Here is a 16,783-nt window from a genome sequence, read left to right on the forward strand (position 1 = left end):
GAGGACTTTAGAGAAAGTATGGTCAGAAAGGGAGACATAAAGGTTAAAAAGCACGAAGATCCTCTGGAGAAGGGAATGGCAACCCACTCCAGTATCCTTGCCTGGAAAATCCCATGGACCAAGGAGCCTGGCACATTACAGTCCATGGGGTCGCAAAGAGTTGGACATGACCGAGAGACTTTCAGTTTCAGTGGTAATGCAGGAGATGCAAGACTCAAGAGATGTGGGTTCAGTCCCTGGGTTGGGAAGAACCCCTGGGGAAGAAAATGGCAACCTGAACCAGTATTCTTGCCTGTCCCCTACTCTCTGCAGCATCCAATCTAGAGCAGCCCTATTTCCTTAGAGCCTCCCCCAAATCCCCTTACGTGAGCCCCCATCCTAGCATCTTTGTTTCTAACACTTTCTCTCTGAGATAGCCAGGAGAGGGTCCTGCAGCTGGAAAAGATACTCTTCCAGCCTTCAGGAAGAGTAACCACCAGCTTGTTCACTAGGGAGTGTGCCTGGTGGCGGAGGCTGGAGGCACTGACTGTGGGGATGGGAGAGAACTCACACAGGAGGGCCCACCTCCAAGCAGCTTCCTTTCTCTGTCCAAGACACCCCTGCTCTGCTTATTCCCTGGCTGCTCCATTTCCAGCTGCTGCTGTTTGTTCTCTGTCTAGATCTTAACACAAAGAGTTCCTTTGGCCTTGAATGCTCCTCAGGCCCACCTGCTCTCCTGAAAGTCTACCTGCTCCATTGCCACCTGCCTTTACCCTGGACCTTTCTGCCTCTCGTCTCAGGGCCTGGACATCAGGGATGTGTTTTCTGGGCTGCTCTACGGTGAAGGGTGTCTGTACGACCCTGTCCTGCCGAAGCACACACAGGGGAAGACAGCTGAGGGGTCTGGGGGCTCCTGTTATAGGGTAAGGAGGGAGAGGAGAGCTGGCTGGCCTCTGTCTCCTTCTCTGCCTCAAAGCTGCAGGACCCTGGGAGCCAGGGCAGCCAACTGAAACTCTGAAACACAAGGACCAAGAGCCAAGGAAGAGAGAGGAGGAGGGTGCGGGCAGAAAGGACTGATCCTGGATGATGCCAAACTCTTGTAAATGCGTGTGGACCCTCCACGTCATCTTTCCGTCCTTCCTTCCCATTCCTGGCCTGGTCCTGACCCTTGTCTGGGGCCTCAGCTGCCTGAGGATGCTGATGGTGCTCCCTCTGCTGGATTACTCTCGCTGCATCCTCCTCTGTTAGCCTCTGACTGGTCCCTTTCCCAAAGGGCTGTTTCTGAGAAAAGGGAGGACTGCGGAGAAGCCCATTCCTGCCCAACTGCATGGCCAGACACAGAGCCCTTCTCTCCCTGTGGGCAGACAGAGATTCTACCAAACATCTCCCTCCATGTGACTTCAGGGCATCATCCTTAGGCTGGGAAAGGGGCGGTTATGGCAAGATCAAGTTCAAAGTCCTTAGCCCAGCACCCAGGCCCTCCTGATGCTCCTACTCCTGTCTTCCTCACCTTCCTGCCTTCTCAGAGTGTGATCCAGGGGCCTTGAGCACTCCTGGACTCTGACTCCCCCCCAGCTTCCAGGCCTTCACTCAGGCTGCCCCTGCCCCCAGGTGGTGAGACATTTCCCCACCTGCCTCACCAGGTGAAATGTTACCTGATCTTGGAGGCCCAGCTCCAAATCCTCCTCCCCCTGCTGTCTACCCCAGTTCCTCTCTAGGCCCCCGTGGAATCTTGCACTTTCCTACCTGTGGGTCTATTTGTATTGAGTTTCTTTAGCTCCCAGCACCAGGCAGGGGTCTTGTCTCTTCTCTGCTGCTCTTCCTGCTCCAGGGCCTCGGGGGCTCCCTCCACCCTTCCGGGCACAGCCTGGCTACAATACGAGGTGTGGGACCTGTTACAGGCACGTGAAGCAACCAGCTTCTCAAAGACGCAGCACAGCTCTCGTTTCACCTGCGGTGCAGTAATTCTATTTGTTTTCCTTGTCTGTCTTGATGAAAGGCCCTTTCTGACAGATAGCACTATCAGATTTCTGAGTGTTTCCATTTATGGGCATCCCTTGTTTTCCAAAAGATCACCCTGTGTAGCGAGACCTACGTGGCCTATTCCCTATGCCATCTTGGTTTAGGAAAGCTTTTGTAGGAACACTGTACTTTCAGGTAGCAGCAGACACCTGTATTTCCTCAGGTCTCCTTACTCCAGCCATGATATTTTTATAGGAGAAAGAGGAAGAGAGAATTGGGGGAAAATATGGGTCTTACCTAAAATCTGATACTAGCCTGAGCCTTGAGCCGGACATTCCAAAACCTCTCCTCCCACAGGGTGTCTGGGCCAGGTCTGGGTGTGCAGCCCAGCTCTCTCCAGCCTCTTGCTCTCTGTTCCCTAACTGCTGCCTAGAACTTTGCGGGGGGTAGGGGGGGGAGAAGGAGGAGTCATATCCTGATTGCAATGAATGCTCTTTTGAAGGCACATAAAAGGGTGTGTTCATTTGTGACTGTGAAACGTACCCATGAAGTATGTTCTGTTTGAATGAGAAGAAGACAAAGAAGAAGGAAAATACCAAGGACGGAAGGAGGAAGAGGAAGAAACAAGAAGATTCTAATCAATCAGTGACTCCAAAAGGGATCTAAATGTAAACTAGAAAGAAAAAAACTACAAAGGTACTGGAAAAAAATGTTAAAAATAATGTTGATTTGAGGAAACCTTTCTCATCAAGACACAAATCCCAGAGCCATAAAGAAAAGTCTGATTTATTTGACCTCTTAAAAATTAAATATTGCCATGGACACCATAAAACAGGCCAGAATACAATGAGAGAGCAGCAGACACTTTTTGCAGTATTTACTGTTCACAAAGGTGAACATCCCTAACACACAGCCTAAAATCCGCATGAAAAGACTGAAATCAGTTTTTAAAAATTGAGTAAGGGATCTGAGAGCAAACAGTTCCCAAGGAGCTGACTTGCTCAGGGTCACACAGCTCTCGGTGGGCAGGGAGGAGGCCAAGACCAGTGCTTCTGACATGGGTATGCGAGAGGAATACTGTGGATTTAATAAACCAGAAGTTTCTAGGATTGTTTCTGCCTGTAAAACACATAGATCTACGCTCATGCCCCTCCTGTTATACTGACCTGTCTACTGTTTGGGTTTTTATCTTAAGATGGCAAAGCCAGGATCTTAGTGTGGGCATCGTGCAATGAGCCCTTCTCTTTGTCTGCTGGGCTGTCTTCCCTACACAGGGCCACCCATCACCTACATCCTGAGCTGAGTTGAGCACAGGAAGACAGAGCCCTGGGTCTCTCCATTTGCTCTCCTGTCCTTCCCCAGGCCTCAGTTTTTCCCCAAGGCCTTGCTCTGAGCAGGCAGTTAGAAAGCAGCGGTCAGAGGTTAGGTGATGAAACCTGGATTCCTTACGTCTCAAAAGAAATCCTTTGCCCCCTTGGCCTCAGCACAGCACCTTGGGGGAAGCCTCAAGGTGGCCAGGCACAAGGAGGAAAGGTTCTGACCCTCCTGACCTCCTTAGCCCCCTCTACTTCCTCCAAATTTCCCAACAGACTGAGCACCCCCAACACTCACCTTCCTTCTGGGGTCACTGCTCATGTCTCAGGAGTCCACATCCTGAGCTGAGCCCATGAGCAGGTGTGACCCTCTGCACTGTTCAGGGACCCAAGGGGCGGGAGGAAGCCGTCAGACGCACCGGCCTCCACAGCCAGGCTCAGCTCCTGCTTAACCAGCCATGTCGGCCATGAACTCACCTCTCTGAGCTTCCATTTTCCCTTCTTCTGTCAACTAGCAACAATTATCAGACCGTTGTCCTGAGGACGGGGTGATGGGGGGCGGGGGGTCCTACCCTGCCTGCTTACCCAGAAATCTTCTCTGGCTGAATGTAAACAAGATCCAGTTGTTCTCAGCTATGCAATGCAGCTACTAGCTTTTTGACTCGGCAATAACCACACACAACCTCTGGACCCAGATATACCCGGAGAACTGAAAGGGAAAGTGAAACCCTCATCTCTGAGTGGCTCAGGTCAAGCAAACATCCTGCGCACCAGGCCCCACCCTGGGCTATTCTCACCCTCTCTGCTGATGGTCTTAGAGAAACAGGCCCAGTCCTGACATCCAGGTCCTTCTGGGCATGGTCTACCCTGTCTCAGGCTTCATGATGGAAGACCTGCCACCAATTGACTATGAAACCCTTGGTCAATCACTCTCCCACTCTATGAACTTCTTCCTGGCTCCTTCCACCCTTTCCACCCACTTACCGGCCTGCCTGCCTTATTCACCTTTGCACCAGAAGCACTTGGCACAGTCTCCCAGAACATACCAACTGCTCACGGCATACTGGTCATACTGCTGCTCCTGAGGGCCACACCCATGTGGGTTCTAGGCATTTGCTCATGCAGTTCCTTCTGCCAGGGACATTTACTCCTACCACCTAGAAAAATCATACTTCCTATAAAGCCCAAATCTGTTATCACCTCCTCTGAGAAGCCCTCCAGGATCCTTCCCTGCAGAGTCCACTGTCCCCAGCTCTGCTCAAAGGGTACCTGCAAGAGGGGCCCAAGTCCACCCCTCAGCCACTCTGTCCACACCCCAACCCCACCTTTTTGCTCAGGTCCCTCTAGATTGAACCCTGGTGACAGCGACAATACTACTATCTTCAGGCGCTAGTGCCCTCAGGCAACTCACCTGAGCAGGCCCAGCCTTGGTGGTCAAGGCCATCTGGATGGATGCCAAGTTCATGCAAAGGGCTGAGAGCCCATTGCTCTTTGTTCCCTGACTTATTTGCACTTGACAACAGACCTCTTGTCTCCAAATGGAGGAAGGCTAGTGACCTGGCAACTCAGAAAAGTCTACAACAGAAAGCCAGTCTTAATTCCTGTTTGGATGTTCAGCAAAGAGCCAAGGTGTATGGAGGGCTGAAGTGTGCCACACTCTGCAGGCACCGTCCACACCTTGCCTGTTGTACTCTCACATCAGCTAGAGGAAGTGTCGGCTCCATTTCTCAGATAAAGAAACTGAGAAGAAAAGGTCCCAGAGCCCGGGAGTCGTGCAGCTGGACTGCTGGTGCACTTTCCTGCTTTGACCCAAGCAGAAGGAACAGCGGTGGGGCTGGATTCCCCCTCACCATGGAGGCCGCCTGACCTTCCATCTGGGCTGCTTCATCCCAGGAAATGTCCCTGTGTCATCGTGGTCACCTCCCCCAGCCTTAGAGGGAGGCACAGAGGAGTGATGGGTGTTATCCATGAGGACCACACACTATAGTTTGGTCTTACACTCACGCTGGAACACTGGCCAGGAGTCTGATCTGATTTTGTAAATAACAGGGGAGGGGCGAGGCGGGGGATTTCTTCCAGCAACTCAGGGGAGGAGCCAAGATCGCAACCAAGTTTGAGATCTGCACTTGCAAATACCACTCCTAGTTTCAGTTCAGTTCAGTTGCTCAGTCGTGTCTGACTCTTTGCGACCCCATGAATAGCAGCACACCAGGCCTCCCTGTCCATCACAAACTTCCGGAGTTTACTCAAAGTCATGTCCATCGAATCGGTGATGCCATCCAGCCATCTCATCCTCTGTCGTCCCCTTCTCCTCCTGCCCCCAATCCCTCCCAGCATCAGGGTCTTTTCCAATGAGTCAACTCTTCGCATCAGGGGGCCAGAGTAGTGGAGTTTCAGCTTCAACATCAGTCCTTCCAATGAACACCCAGGACTGATCTCCTTTAGGATGGACTGGTTGGATCTCCTTGCAGTCCAAGGGACTCTCAAGAATCTTCTCCAACACCACAGTTCAAAAGCATCAATTTTTTGGCGCTCAGCTTTCTTCACAGTCCAACTCTCACATCCATACATGACCACTGGAAAAACCATAGCCCTGACTAGACAGACCTTTGTTGGCAAAGTAATGTCTCTGCTTTTTAATATGCTATCTATATTGGTCATAACTTTCCTTCCAAGGAGTAAGCGTCTTTTAATTTCATGGCTGCAGTCATCATCTGCAGTGACTTTGGAGCCCAGAAAAATAAAGTCTGACACTGTTTCCACTGTTTCCCCATCTATTTGCCATGAGATGATGGGACCAGATGCCATGATCTTAGTTTTCTGAATGTTGAGCTTTAAGCCAACTTTTTCACTCTCGTCTTTCACTGTCATCAAGAGGCTCTTTAGTTCCTCTTCACTTTCTGCCATAAAAGTGGTGTCATCTGCATATCTGAGGTTATTGATATTTCTCCCGGCAATCTTGATTCCAGCTTGTGCTTCTTCCAGTCCAGCATTTCTCATGATGTACTCTGCATATAAGTTAAATAAGCAAGGTGACAATATACAGCCTTGATGTACTCCTTTTCCTATTTGGAATCAGTCTGTTGTTCCATGTCCAGTTCTAACTGTTGCTTCCTGACCTGCATATAGGTTTCTCAAGAGGCAGTCAGGTGGTCTGGTATTCCCATGTCTTTCAGAATTTTCCACAGTTTATTGTGATCCACACAGTCAAAGTCTTTGGCATAGTCAATAAAGCAGAAATAGATGTTTTTCTGAAACTCTCTTGCTTTTTCAATGATCCAGCGGATGCTGGCAATTTGATCTCTGGTTCCTCTGCCTTTTCTAAAACCAGCTTGAACATCTGGCAGTTCATGGTTCATGTATTGCTGAAGCCTGGTTTGGAGGATTCTGAGCATTACTTTACTAGTGTGTGAGATGACTGCAATTGTGCGATAGTTTGAGCATTCTCTGCCATTGTCTTTCTTAGGGATTGGAATGAAAACTGACCTTTTCCAGTCCTGTGGCCACTGCTGAGTTTTCCAAATGCAGTACTTGGATGCAATCTCAAAAATGACAGAATGATCTCTGTTCGTTTCCAAGGCAAACCATTCAATATCACGGTAATCCAAGCCTATGCCCCAACCAGTAACACTGAAGAAGCTGAAGTTGAACGGTTCTATGAAGACCTACAAGACCTTTTAGAACTAACACCCAAAAAAGATGTCCTTTTCATTATAGGGGACTGGAATGCAAAAGCAGGAAGTCAAGAAACACTTGGAGTAACAGGCAAATTTCGCCTTGGAGTATGGAATGAAGCAGGGCAAAGGCTAATAGAATTTTGCCAAGAGAACACACTGGTCATAGCAAACACCTTCTTCCAACAACACAAGAGAAGACTCTACACATGGACATCACCAGATGGTCAACACCGAAATCAGATTGATTATATTCTTTGCAGCCAAAGATGGAGAAGCTCTATACAGTCAGCAAAAACAACACCGGGAGCTGACTGTGGCTCAGATCATGAACTCCTTATTGCCAAATTCAGACTTAAATTGAAGAAAGTAGGAAAAACCACTAGACCTTTCAGGTATGACCTAAATCAAATCCCTTATGACTATACAGTGGAAGTGAGAAATAGATTTAAGGGACGAGATCTGAGACAGAGTGCCTGATGAACTATGGATGGAGGTTTGTGACACTGTACAGGAGACAGGGATCAAGACCATCCCCATGGAAAAGAAATGCAAAAAAGCAAAATGGTTGTCTGAGGAGGCCTTATGAATAGCTGTGAAAAGAAGAGAAGTGAAAAGCAAAGGAGAAAAGGAAAGATATTCTCATTTGAATGCAGGGTTCCAAAGAATAGCCAGGAGAGATAAGAAAGCCTTCCTCAGCGATCAATGCAAAGAAGTAGAGGAAAACAACAGAATGGGAAAGACTAGAGATCTCTTCAAGAAAATTAGAGATACTAAGGGAAGATTTCATGCAAAGATGGGCTCAGTAAAGGACAGAAATGGTATGGACCTAACAGAAGCAGAAGATATTAAGAAGAGGTATCTGTGTATCAAGAATACACAGAAGAACTGTACAAAAAAGATCTTCACGACCCAGATAATCACGATGGTGTGATCCCTCACCTAAAGCCAGACATTCTGGAATGTGAAGTCAAGTGGGCCTTAGGAAGCATCACTACTAACAAAGCTAGTGGAGGTGATGGCATTCCAGTTAAGCTATTTCAGATCCTGAAAGATGATGCTATGAAAGTGCTGCACTCCTAGTTTAAAGTTCTTTTTCTGTCATTTTTTCCCCCAATAAACTCTTCTGTCTTTCACTAGCATGACTTTAGTTTGACAGCCAAGCAAAACCACAGTGAGAAGAAGAACTCAGTTAAACATCCTTTTAAGGTGGGCAGGTTATCATAAAGGTCCTCTGATGAGAATGCAGAATGGACACTGGACATTCCTGGACTCAATAAACACCAGCTCACAGTAGAGCCACCAAGGGGTCTGCAGACTCAAATCAAGGTGAGGATTTAGCACATCCTTTTTACCACAGTCAAAAGGAAAAAAAAAGTTTGTCACAAAAGGACAAATACTGGATGACTCTACTCAAATAAGGTCCCAAGAGGAGTCAAATTCACAAAGACCAAGGATTCAGAGGTGCCTGTCAGGGGTGGAACGGAAGGAGAGTGGGGTGTTAGTGTTTAATGGGGACAGAATTTCACTTTTGATGTAAAACATTCTGTGAATGGAGGGTGATGCTAATTGCATGACAGTGTGGATGTCCTTAACACCGCTGAACTCTACACTTAGCAATGGCTAAACTAGGACTTCCCTGGTGGTGCAGATAAGACTCCTCCTGCTAATGCAGGGGATTCAGGTTCAATCCCTGCTCCAAGAAGATTCCACATACTGGGGAGCCACCCAGCCCAGGTGCCACAACTACTGAGCCTGTGCTCTAGAGTTTGTGAGTCACACATATCCGGAGCCTGTGCTTTGCAACAAGAGAAGCCATCGCAATATGAAGCCCGAGCACCATCACAAAGAGTAGGCCCCGCATGCCACAACTAGAGAAAGCCCGCCCTAAGCAAGGAATGGCAACCGCTCCAGTTCTTGCCTGGAAAATCCCATGGACAGAGGAGCCTGGTAGGCTACAGTCCATGGGGTCACAAACAGTCGGACGGGACTGAGCATGCATATCAAAGCAAGAAGAACCCAGCCAAGTAAAAAGTCAAACAAGCGAATAAATAAAAATTGTAAAAATGGCTAAAATGGCAAATTTGAAGATTTAAAAAAATTTAAATAAACTGTTAAAAAGCTGAACCTTTATGGAAAAACATAGCAGCACCTGAACCCTTTACAACCTGCAAAGCACTTTAACACACATTGTTGGGTAAGCTACCACAGCCCTCTGATGACAACATTTATTATCCCTGAGTCACAAGGGAAAACTAAGCTTCAGACTTGCCCCTCAAGTGGGGAAACTGGGCTGGTCTCCCTGCCTGTTGTTTTGGTCTGTTTTATGGACTATGCCATTTCCTTAGAGGAAGAGAAATCTGTAAATCCTTGAATAGTCTAAAAAGGTAATTTTCTTCCACAATTGCTCCCCGTTAGCTTGAGATGAGCCACAGTGTCAAATACCACTTGGCCTAAGAAGTGAGCCCAGCTGCCAGAGTCCCTAGTGGGCACTGGGAGCCGGGTCTGACCAGGCCCATGGGGACCCACTTCTACTGGCACCAAGTCTTAACTCGCTCCTGGAACAGCCCCACCTCAGGGGGAAATCTGCCTGAATTCTTTTGTCACAGAGACTCTGGGCCCCATTTGGCTGCGTCCATGACTCCGCATCTTCCGTGAGTGGGGAGAGAATTTGCCATCACACAGCCCTTTTAGGCCACCCCAGGTTTTGCTGTGACTTGGTTTCCTTGCTCATAGAAAGAGTGAGTAGCCTGTAGAGTCACTGAGAGGATGAGTGAGACAGGGCAGGGACTGGGCTTGGCGAACAGTAGGTGCTCAGTCAACAGGAAGTGCTGTTTTCTGGGCTCACCGCGTCGGCATTACCTCCTTTCCTCTTTCAAAACCTCCCTGAGTTGTCTGCCGTTCTCATCATTCCTGTGCGTGGATCAGAAAGCAGACTTAGAGGATTCATTCATTCATTTCCCAAGGTCACAAAGCTGGCCTCGCCTCGCCTACATTTATCCAACGATCCTTACCTCCACAATTCAACTCTTGAATCAGAGACTAAAAAATAATAAGTATAGACTGACAGACAAAATCACACAGTTGTAAAATTGCTACAGAGAGGTCCTGTGTCCCTTCACCTAGTTTTCCTGCAGTGGTGATATTTTACGTAACTACAGTCACTATCAAAATACAACTAACTAGAATATAGATTGCACTCAACTTTTACCAGTTTTTGCATGCTCTCGTTTTTGTGTCTTTGGGATGGTCCTACCACATTGTAACACGTGTGCGGATTCATTTAACCATCATGACAACTGATGTACAGAGTGTTCTGTCCCAGGAAGGAACTCCCTGTGCTGATCCTTTGGGGTCACCGCTTTCTGGGCCTTTGCTAACTCTGGGAAACCGCTGATCTGTTCTCCATTCCTAGAACTGTGGCATTTTGCGACTATTTTATAAGTGGAATCATGTAGCATGTAACCCTTTAAGACCGGCCTTTGCATTTTTTTTTTTTTTAATTTTTTTGTCTGTCTTGAGAATGAACTGAAGGCAGCAACAGCCGGTGTAAGGAGACCAATTCAGAGGCTAGTCCAGGTGTCAATGATGGAGATGGAGAGAAGCAGACAGTCGGTTCAGAGAGCTTTCAAAGGAAGAATACACAAGACCCAGCAATTGATTTATGGAAAAGTCAGAGGGTGAGCCAAGGAGCCGGCTATCATGTTTCTCATTTGAGCACCTGATAGATGGTAGCGTCTGAGACAGAATACTGATGATCTGTTGGGGGTGGGGGGTGGGGGGGGATGAATGTCTGTGACATGGATGAATTTACTGGGTGACTTCCATTTGAAACAAAACCTAAATTTTACTAACATCTCTTCAGATACTACAAATGAGGTTTGTGCTATAATATCAGCTGGTATCTCAAAGAATATCTCCTTGATTAATATTAATCAAGTATAGTTGTTTACATGTCCTTTCACATTGCTAAATTTCTCTTAAAAATTAAAAGTGGAAAATATGATGGAAATGAGAATAATTCTACAGTGAAAAAAAGAAAGTGCAAGTGAAGTCGCTCAGTCATATCTGACTCTTTACAACCCCATGGACTGTAAGCCTACCAAGCTCCTCAGTCCATGCGATCTTCCAGGCAAGAATACTTGAGCAGGTTGCCATTTCCTTCGCCAGGGGATCCTCTTGACTCAGGGATCGAACCCTGGTCTCCGGCACTGTAGGCAGACGCTTTACCGTCTGAGCTACCAGGCATTGCGCCAATCCTGCATAATTAAATGCTAACTTGTGTTTGATTTTATTCCTTCAAGTTGAACATGAGGAGGAGATTAGAACTTAAGATCATAGCTCCTAGATAAAGAATAGACATGTGGGTCATTTCAAGGTTGAGAAATGTAGTTAGGCAACGGTTTTCAGTAAAAGCTAACTTTGACATTTCCTGATATTTGTATTAAAACAGTTGCTAACAACTATCTGATATACATTTCAAAACACAAAGTGAACTCCATGGGAGCCAGGATCTGATATGTCACTCCAATATCTCCTAACAACCAGAACCTACAAGGTACCTAAAGCATGGTGATCGGTTTGTTGAACTGAAGCAGCTCATTCAATTTTCTAATTTTTTTTTAAAGTTTTCTCCTTCTTGCTACATTTATTTTTAAACCAGTGAGTGAAAAGAGCCCTCACCCATTTCTCTCAGCTGAGGAAAGAGTACCTGTGACACAGGAGTCTTGAGCCAAAACCCATGATTCTATCTGCATTAAAAACTAAAGAGGGAAACTGGAAAAACAAATACTGAAGACCATTAAAGAAAAAGCTTTGGGAAATAAGAGGCAAACTGATAATCAATGGCTTGGGGCAAACCCTCTCTTACTGTGCAAGGGTCCGCTGTGACTACCTTGGGAGGAGCGCACTTTCATGGAAACAGTTACTAGCCCCGGGTGGGAGAAAGCTGCCCCCACATAGCGCCTCACCATGCCAGGCTCAGAAGCTAGCACCCCGGCCCCACACCCTCGTCTCGCCCGGGGTCACCTTTCTTCTCTCAGCCCCACATTCCCCGCCTTCTTGTTGCCGGTGGTGTCCCTGGCTCAGCCTCCCCCACTCCCCGAACCTCCGCTCCTGGTCCCTGCCTTTACCGCTCGGGGAGTCAGCCGGCGCGCACTTTGCCTCGTACCTCTCCCCTGGGGCGGTAGCCGCCTCCCGGCCTTTGCATTTTTTACTTTTATTTTTCAGTTGTGCCATGTGGCACGCAGGATCAGACCTGTGGCTCTGGCAGAGGAAGTGCAGAGTCTTAACCACTGGACCCCCAGGCAAGTCCCAAGACTGGTCTTTTCAAATTCACTCAGCAAACTGCTCTCGAGATTCACCCAATGGGCTGCGAGTATCAGTAGTTCATTGCTTTTAGTGGATAAGTAATCCTAGAGCCATAAGAGAGGACCGTGGAGGCCTCACCCACCTCCTCCACTGCCAGGATCCCCTGCAGAGCCCCCAGACGTGCTTCACCTCCAGGAACCAGCAGCTCCACGCATGACCCCTGTCACTTGTCACTTGGATTTCTGCAGGAAGACAGCTGGTCACGGCTTCCTCCCCTCTGCCCTGTCTTCTCTCCTGACTCTCCATTACCCCTTTCTTGTCCCTTTCCAGGATGTACTCTCTGAAACTCTTTCCCTACCATTTCCACAGCTTTCTAAAAAGTAGCATTTAAAAGAATTGAGATATCAGTCACATAACATACAATTCACCATTGAAAAGTAGCTTTTAGTATATTCACTATGTGTACAAACATCACCATTACATAATTCCAGAACTTTTCCATCATCCCCAAAACAATGCCCATACCTATTAGAAGTTAGTCCCAAATCTTCTTACCACCTTGCCTTGGTCCTATGATTGCCATCCTCTCATTCCTGTCTGTCTATTTCACCAGTTAAGTGTGGAAGTTAAAAGGAAGGCTGAGGGATGGGTGTGGGTGTGGGGGGGGGTGGTCCTTAATCTTGTCTAATATAAGAGTTGGGCTGGGCCAGTCTGGGAACTGAGTCTTAGAAGCCTAAAGAGGTCATTGATTCACAGGCCACAGTGTTGGGATCCCCTGGAGAGGTGAGGGCTCAGACATGGGATCCTGGGAGAAGTCAATGTCAAAGCCACAGGCGATCTAAGCAATGGTCAACTCACAGGGGCTGAACAGAGAGGCAGAGTTCTGAACGGAAGAGAAGACTCAAAGCCTAGAGGAGGAATGAAGCCTAGGGATGGTTTTGTATTGGTTAGGATGTGGATGCTGAGCTGCTGTAACAAAGGGCTCACAAGATATTAACATATTGACTCAAACAATGTAGATGTATTCATTTCAGACGTGAATGTCCAAGTTGCTAGGCATTTGGGAGGTAGGTGGTAGGTAAGTCAACCAGAAGTCCAGCCTGTTATTACTCGGCCATCATTTCCAGTGAGGGGTCTTATTCAATGTGGAAGCTGGTTTTCATCAGACATTCCAGCCCAAAATAGAGCAGAGAAGGACACAGAGCTCATAATTTCCCTTCAAAGACATGACCTAGAAGATCCACACATCATTCCTCTAACCTTTGATTAGTCAGAATTTAGCAATGAGGTTACATGGAGCTACAAGGGAGGCTGGGCTGCCATATACTCACCTAAACTCAGTGTCTTCTCTATAAAAAATTAGGACACTAAAAATGGCTAAAGTGGTTAATTTTATGTTGTGTGTTTTTTCCTATAATTAGAAACATTTTTTTTTTAATTTTTAGTTGTTTTTTTTTTTGAAGGCGTGAAGGATGAAAATTTAGGAATGACTATTTGGTCTCTTCAGGGCTTCCCTGGTGGCTCGGACAGTAAAGAATCTGACGCAATGCGGGAGACCTGGGTTTGATCACTGGGTCAGGAAGATCCCCTGGAGAAGGAAATGGCAACCCACTCTAGTATTCTTGCTTGGAGAATCCCATGGACGGAGGAACCTGGAAGGCTACAGTCCATGGGGTCGCAAAGACTTGGACATGACTGAGTAACTTCACTTTTCTTTCTATTGGTCTCTTCTACAGCCGCTAATTCAGAAAAAAGTATGACATTTTCGTAGGAAAAAAACTAAAAGATATTACCTGGTCACTGTTGAAAAATTATTCAAAGAACAGAATCAGTGTCATCTTTTCTGTTGATCTCTCTAGACTGATCTCACTGCAGTGTTTTATAAAACCTTAACAGGAAGCTAAAGCCTTTTTATTTGCTCAGCGATTAGAGAACAAAGTTCGTCAACCTGGCCACCACGTCGTCCTCTGTCTCTAAATGTCCATTGCTGGCATATAGAAGGGAGATGCTGGGACACAGCATCGGATGTGATCTCCCTTGCTCTTGTATTTATTATCCCTCTACAGTTCCCCTCTGAGCATCTCACCATCACCCCAGGGGACCACAGCCAGAAAATTAACATAGACATTTCTGGCTTTGTATTCACAACCATAGTCTGGGAGGAAACTTCAGGATTATTTGGAAAAATAAACAACTGTATGAAGTTAGGGATAAGGGGATCTTTAATGCCAGCAATCAGAGACCAGTAGGAAAGTCGACAGCTCAGTGGAGGCAAGTGAAGAGGTGAGCACTTGCTGGGACCAGGGTGGACAGTCCACCTCAGGGGCCAGCAGTGAGGAGGGATGAGCAGGGGTGACAAGAGAGGCTGGACAAGAAGGGGCATTAGCATTTAGGCTCCACGGACACACATGGACAGCTGGAGAGGGAGCAAGGACCCCTCCCTTCCACAAGGGACTCTGGGCTCAGTGGCCCCTGGGCTCTCCTGCTCACGTGTGGTGGGCGGTCAGGCAGCCCTGGGGACTGCTCCCTCCCCCTTGGTGGGCAGACATGGGCACCCCCCAGCACGTCTTCTGCACAAGGTGAACATTAGTCCAGAGGACCTTAAGGGGGAGAACTGATATTTGTGGGTCCTGTAGTGAGTTAAATGGTAGCTCCCCAAAAAGTACATCCACGACCTAATCTCTGCATCTGTGTATGGGACCTTATGTGGAAAAGGGTCTCTGAAAACCCTTTAAGTGAAACATCTTGTAATGAGAGCATTATGGGTTCTCTGAGCAGGCCCTAAATCAACTAGCATCCTTGTAAGACACACAGAGACAGCAGAGAGTAGGGGGAGAAGCCAGGAAGAGACAGGGGCGGGATGGAGGCGTGAAGCCACAGCCAAGGAGCGCTGCAGCCACCACCAGCTGGGAGCGGCGGGGAGGGACCCCAGAACTTCTATGGGAGTGGGGCCCGCTGACAGGAAGCAGCACCCCAGACTCCAGTGCTGGCCCCCACCTCTCTCATCACCTCCTGCCGCTCCCTTCCCAGGGCCTGAAAGTGTACCTGCTCGGAGGCTGGACGGGTCAGCAGCTGGAGGCCTGGCAAGCGTTTGATCTAGGAGCCTGCAGCTCTCCTGAGCAACCAGGCCAGTCAAACAGTGACCCAGGGGCCTGTGTGCTAACCTGCTGCCCAAGTGCAAAACATACCTTCTTTGCCATAAATAAGTCTAAACCCAGCATATACAGAACAGTGAGGAATACAGGGAAATTGAGCCACCAGTGTAGACCTGGTAGGACAAGCCACTCTCTTCTAGATGTGGAAGTGAAAGTGAAAGTCCTTTAGTCCTGTCCGGCTCTTTGCGACCCGTGGACTATACAGTCCATGGAATTCTCCAGGCCAGAATACTGGAGTGGGTAGCCGTTCCCTTCTCCAGGGGATCTTCCCAATCCAGGGATAGAATCCAGGTCTCCCTCATTGCAGGCAGATTCTTTTTTTTTTTTCTTTTGCAGGCAGATTCTTTAGCAGTTGAGCCACCAACAAAGCCCAAAACTTGAAGCACTTCCTTTGAGCCAGAATCCAACCAGCAACCCAAGGATGACAGCAGCTAACCACCTCTACAGTCCTCTGGTCTACCAGCTGAGCTACCGAAGGATGCAGACGTGGAAGGACAGTGATAAAGACTAGGAATTTTACCATTTTTATAGGAAGAGGAGAAAAGAAATCTTTTTTTAAAATTAAAAATGTAAAAATTAAAAAAATTTGCAACTACCACAGATTATTTTTTATGAACAAAGCAGCCTGACACACTTTAATAATAAAGGGATGTTTTTAAGCCTAGGGAGGACCTCGTCAGACGCAGATCCCGAGCCAGATTTCCTGAGTAGGCAGTGCTGTCTCTACGTGGAGCCGACGTGGGGACGTTGGGGTCGACAGCACCTCGGCTGTCCACGCTGGACACACGCCCCAGCTCACACCCCGGGGACCCCTCAGGGCAGGACCATCCCCGGCTCAAGTCCTGGGCCCGGGGACACAGGGGCAAAGTGCCAGCCCGGGGCCCGAGCCCCGCAGGAGGCCCGCGTGCTGCGGCCCGCTGGTCCCTCTGCCGCACGGAGCCCCCCCAGACCCACCTTGGTGAAGAGCCGCCATCACTGCCAGATGCGCAGCTTGAGGTAGGCGGCGCAGTTCCTCTGCAGGACCTTCATGGCCGTCAGCTGTTGCTGCCGCTTGCCCGAAGGCCCTGTGGGGCGAGGGTCATGGTCAGCGCCTCCAGGCGGGGGCGGGCCGGCCAACCTCCCTGCCCACAGTCCTGACCTCGCTCCCGGGGGTTTTTTCCCGGAGCTAAGATCCAGTGGTGTGACCTCACCCAGGGAACTGTGTCACCCCCCACCCCCACCCAGCAGATGTTCCAGGACGTCTGGAGACGTTTCTGGTTGTCACAAGTAGGGAGGGCGCTGCTGACCTCTGGTGGGGAGAAGCCAGAGCTGCTGCTAAAGCCTCTGAGAGTCCCTCCGTGGGCCACAAAAATGTGGTTGTGTGAGGGTTGGAAAGAATTTCCAGATACAG

The 16,783-nt window shown here is 48.4% G+C and overlaps 1 protein-coding gene across 5 annotated transcripts in view; it reads right to left on the bottom strand.

The window, feature by feature from the left end:
- Positions 1–16,649, bottom strand: part of LOC122680447 (apolipoprotein L2-like) — a 49,053-nt gene extending 32,404 nt beyond the window's left edge. Inside the window, exons 1-2 of one of the 5 annotated variants that reach the window (XM_043881808.1) lie at positions 16,633–16,649; positions 16,348–16,457 (exon numbers count right to left, since the gene is read on the bottom strand). The gene's annotated coding sequence lies outside the window, so the exon portion shown is untranslated. Of the gene's footprint in view, positions 1–1,725; positions 1,851–3,731; positions 4,417–16,347; positions 16,589–16,632 lie in introns of those variants that run through there. The other 4 variants (XM_043881809.1, XM_043881807.1, XM_043881810.1 and 1 more) reach the window with 4 other exon arrangements.
- Between the last annotated feature and the right edge of the window lie 134 nt (positions 16,650–16,783).

Source organism: Cervus elaphus, chromosome 22 (genome assembly GCF_910594005.1).
Source record: "Cervus elaphus chromosome 22, mCerEla1.1, whole genome shotgun sequence".
NCBI lineage: Eukaryota > Metazoa > Chordata > Mammalia > Artiodactyla > Cervidae > Cervus > Cervus elaphus.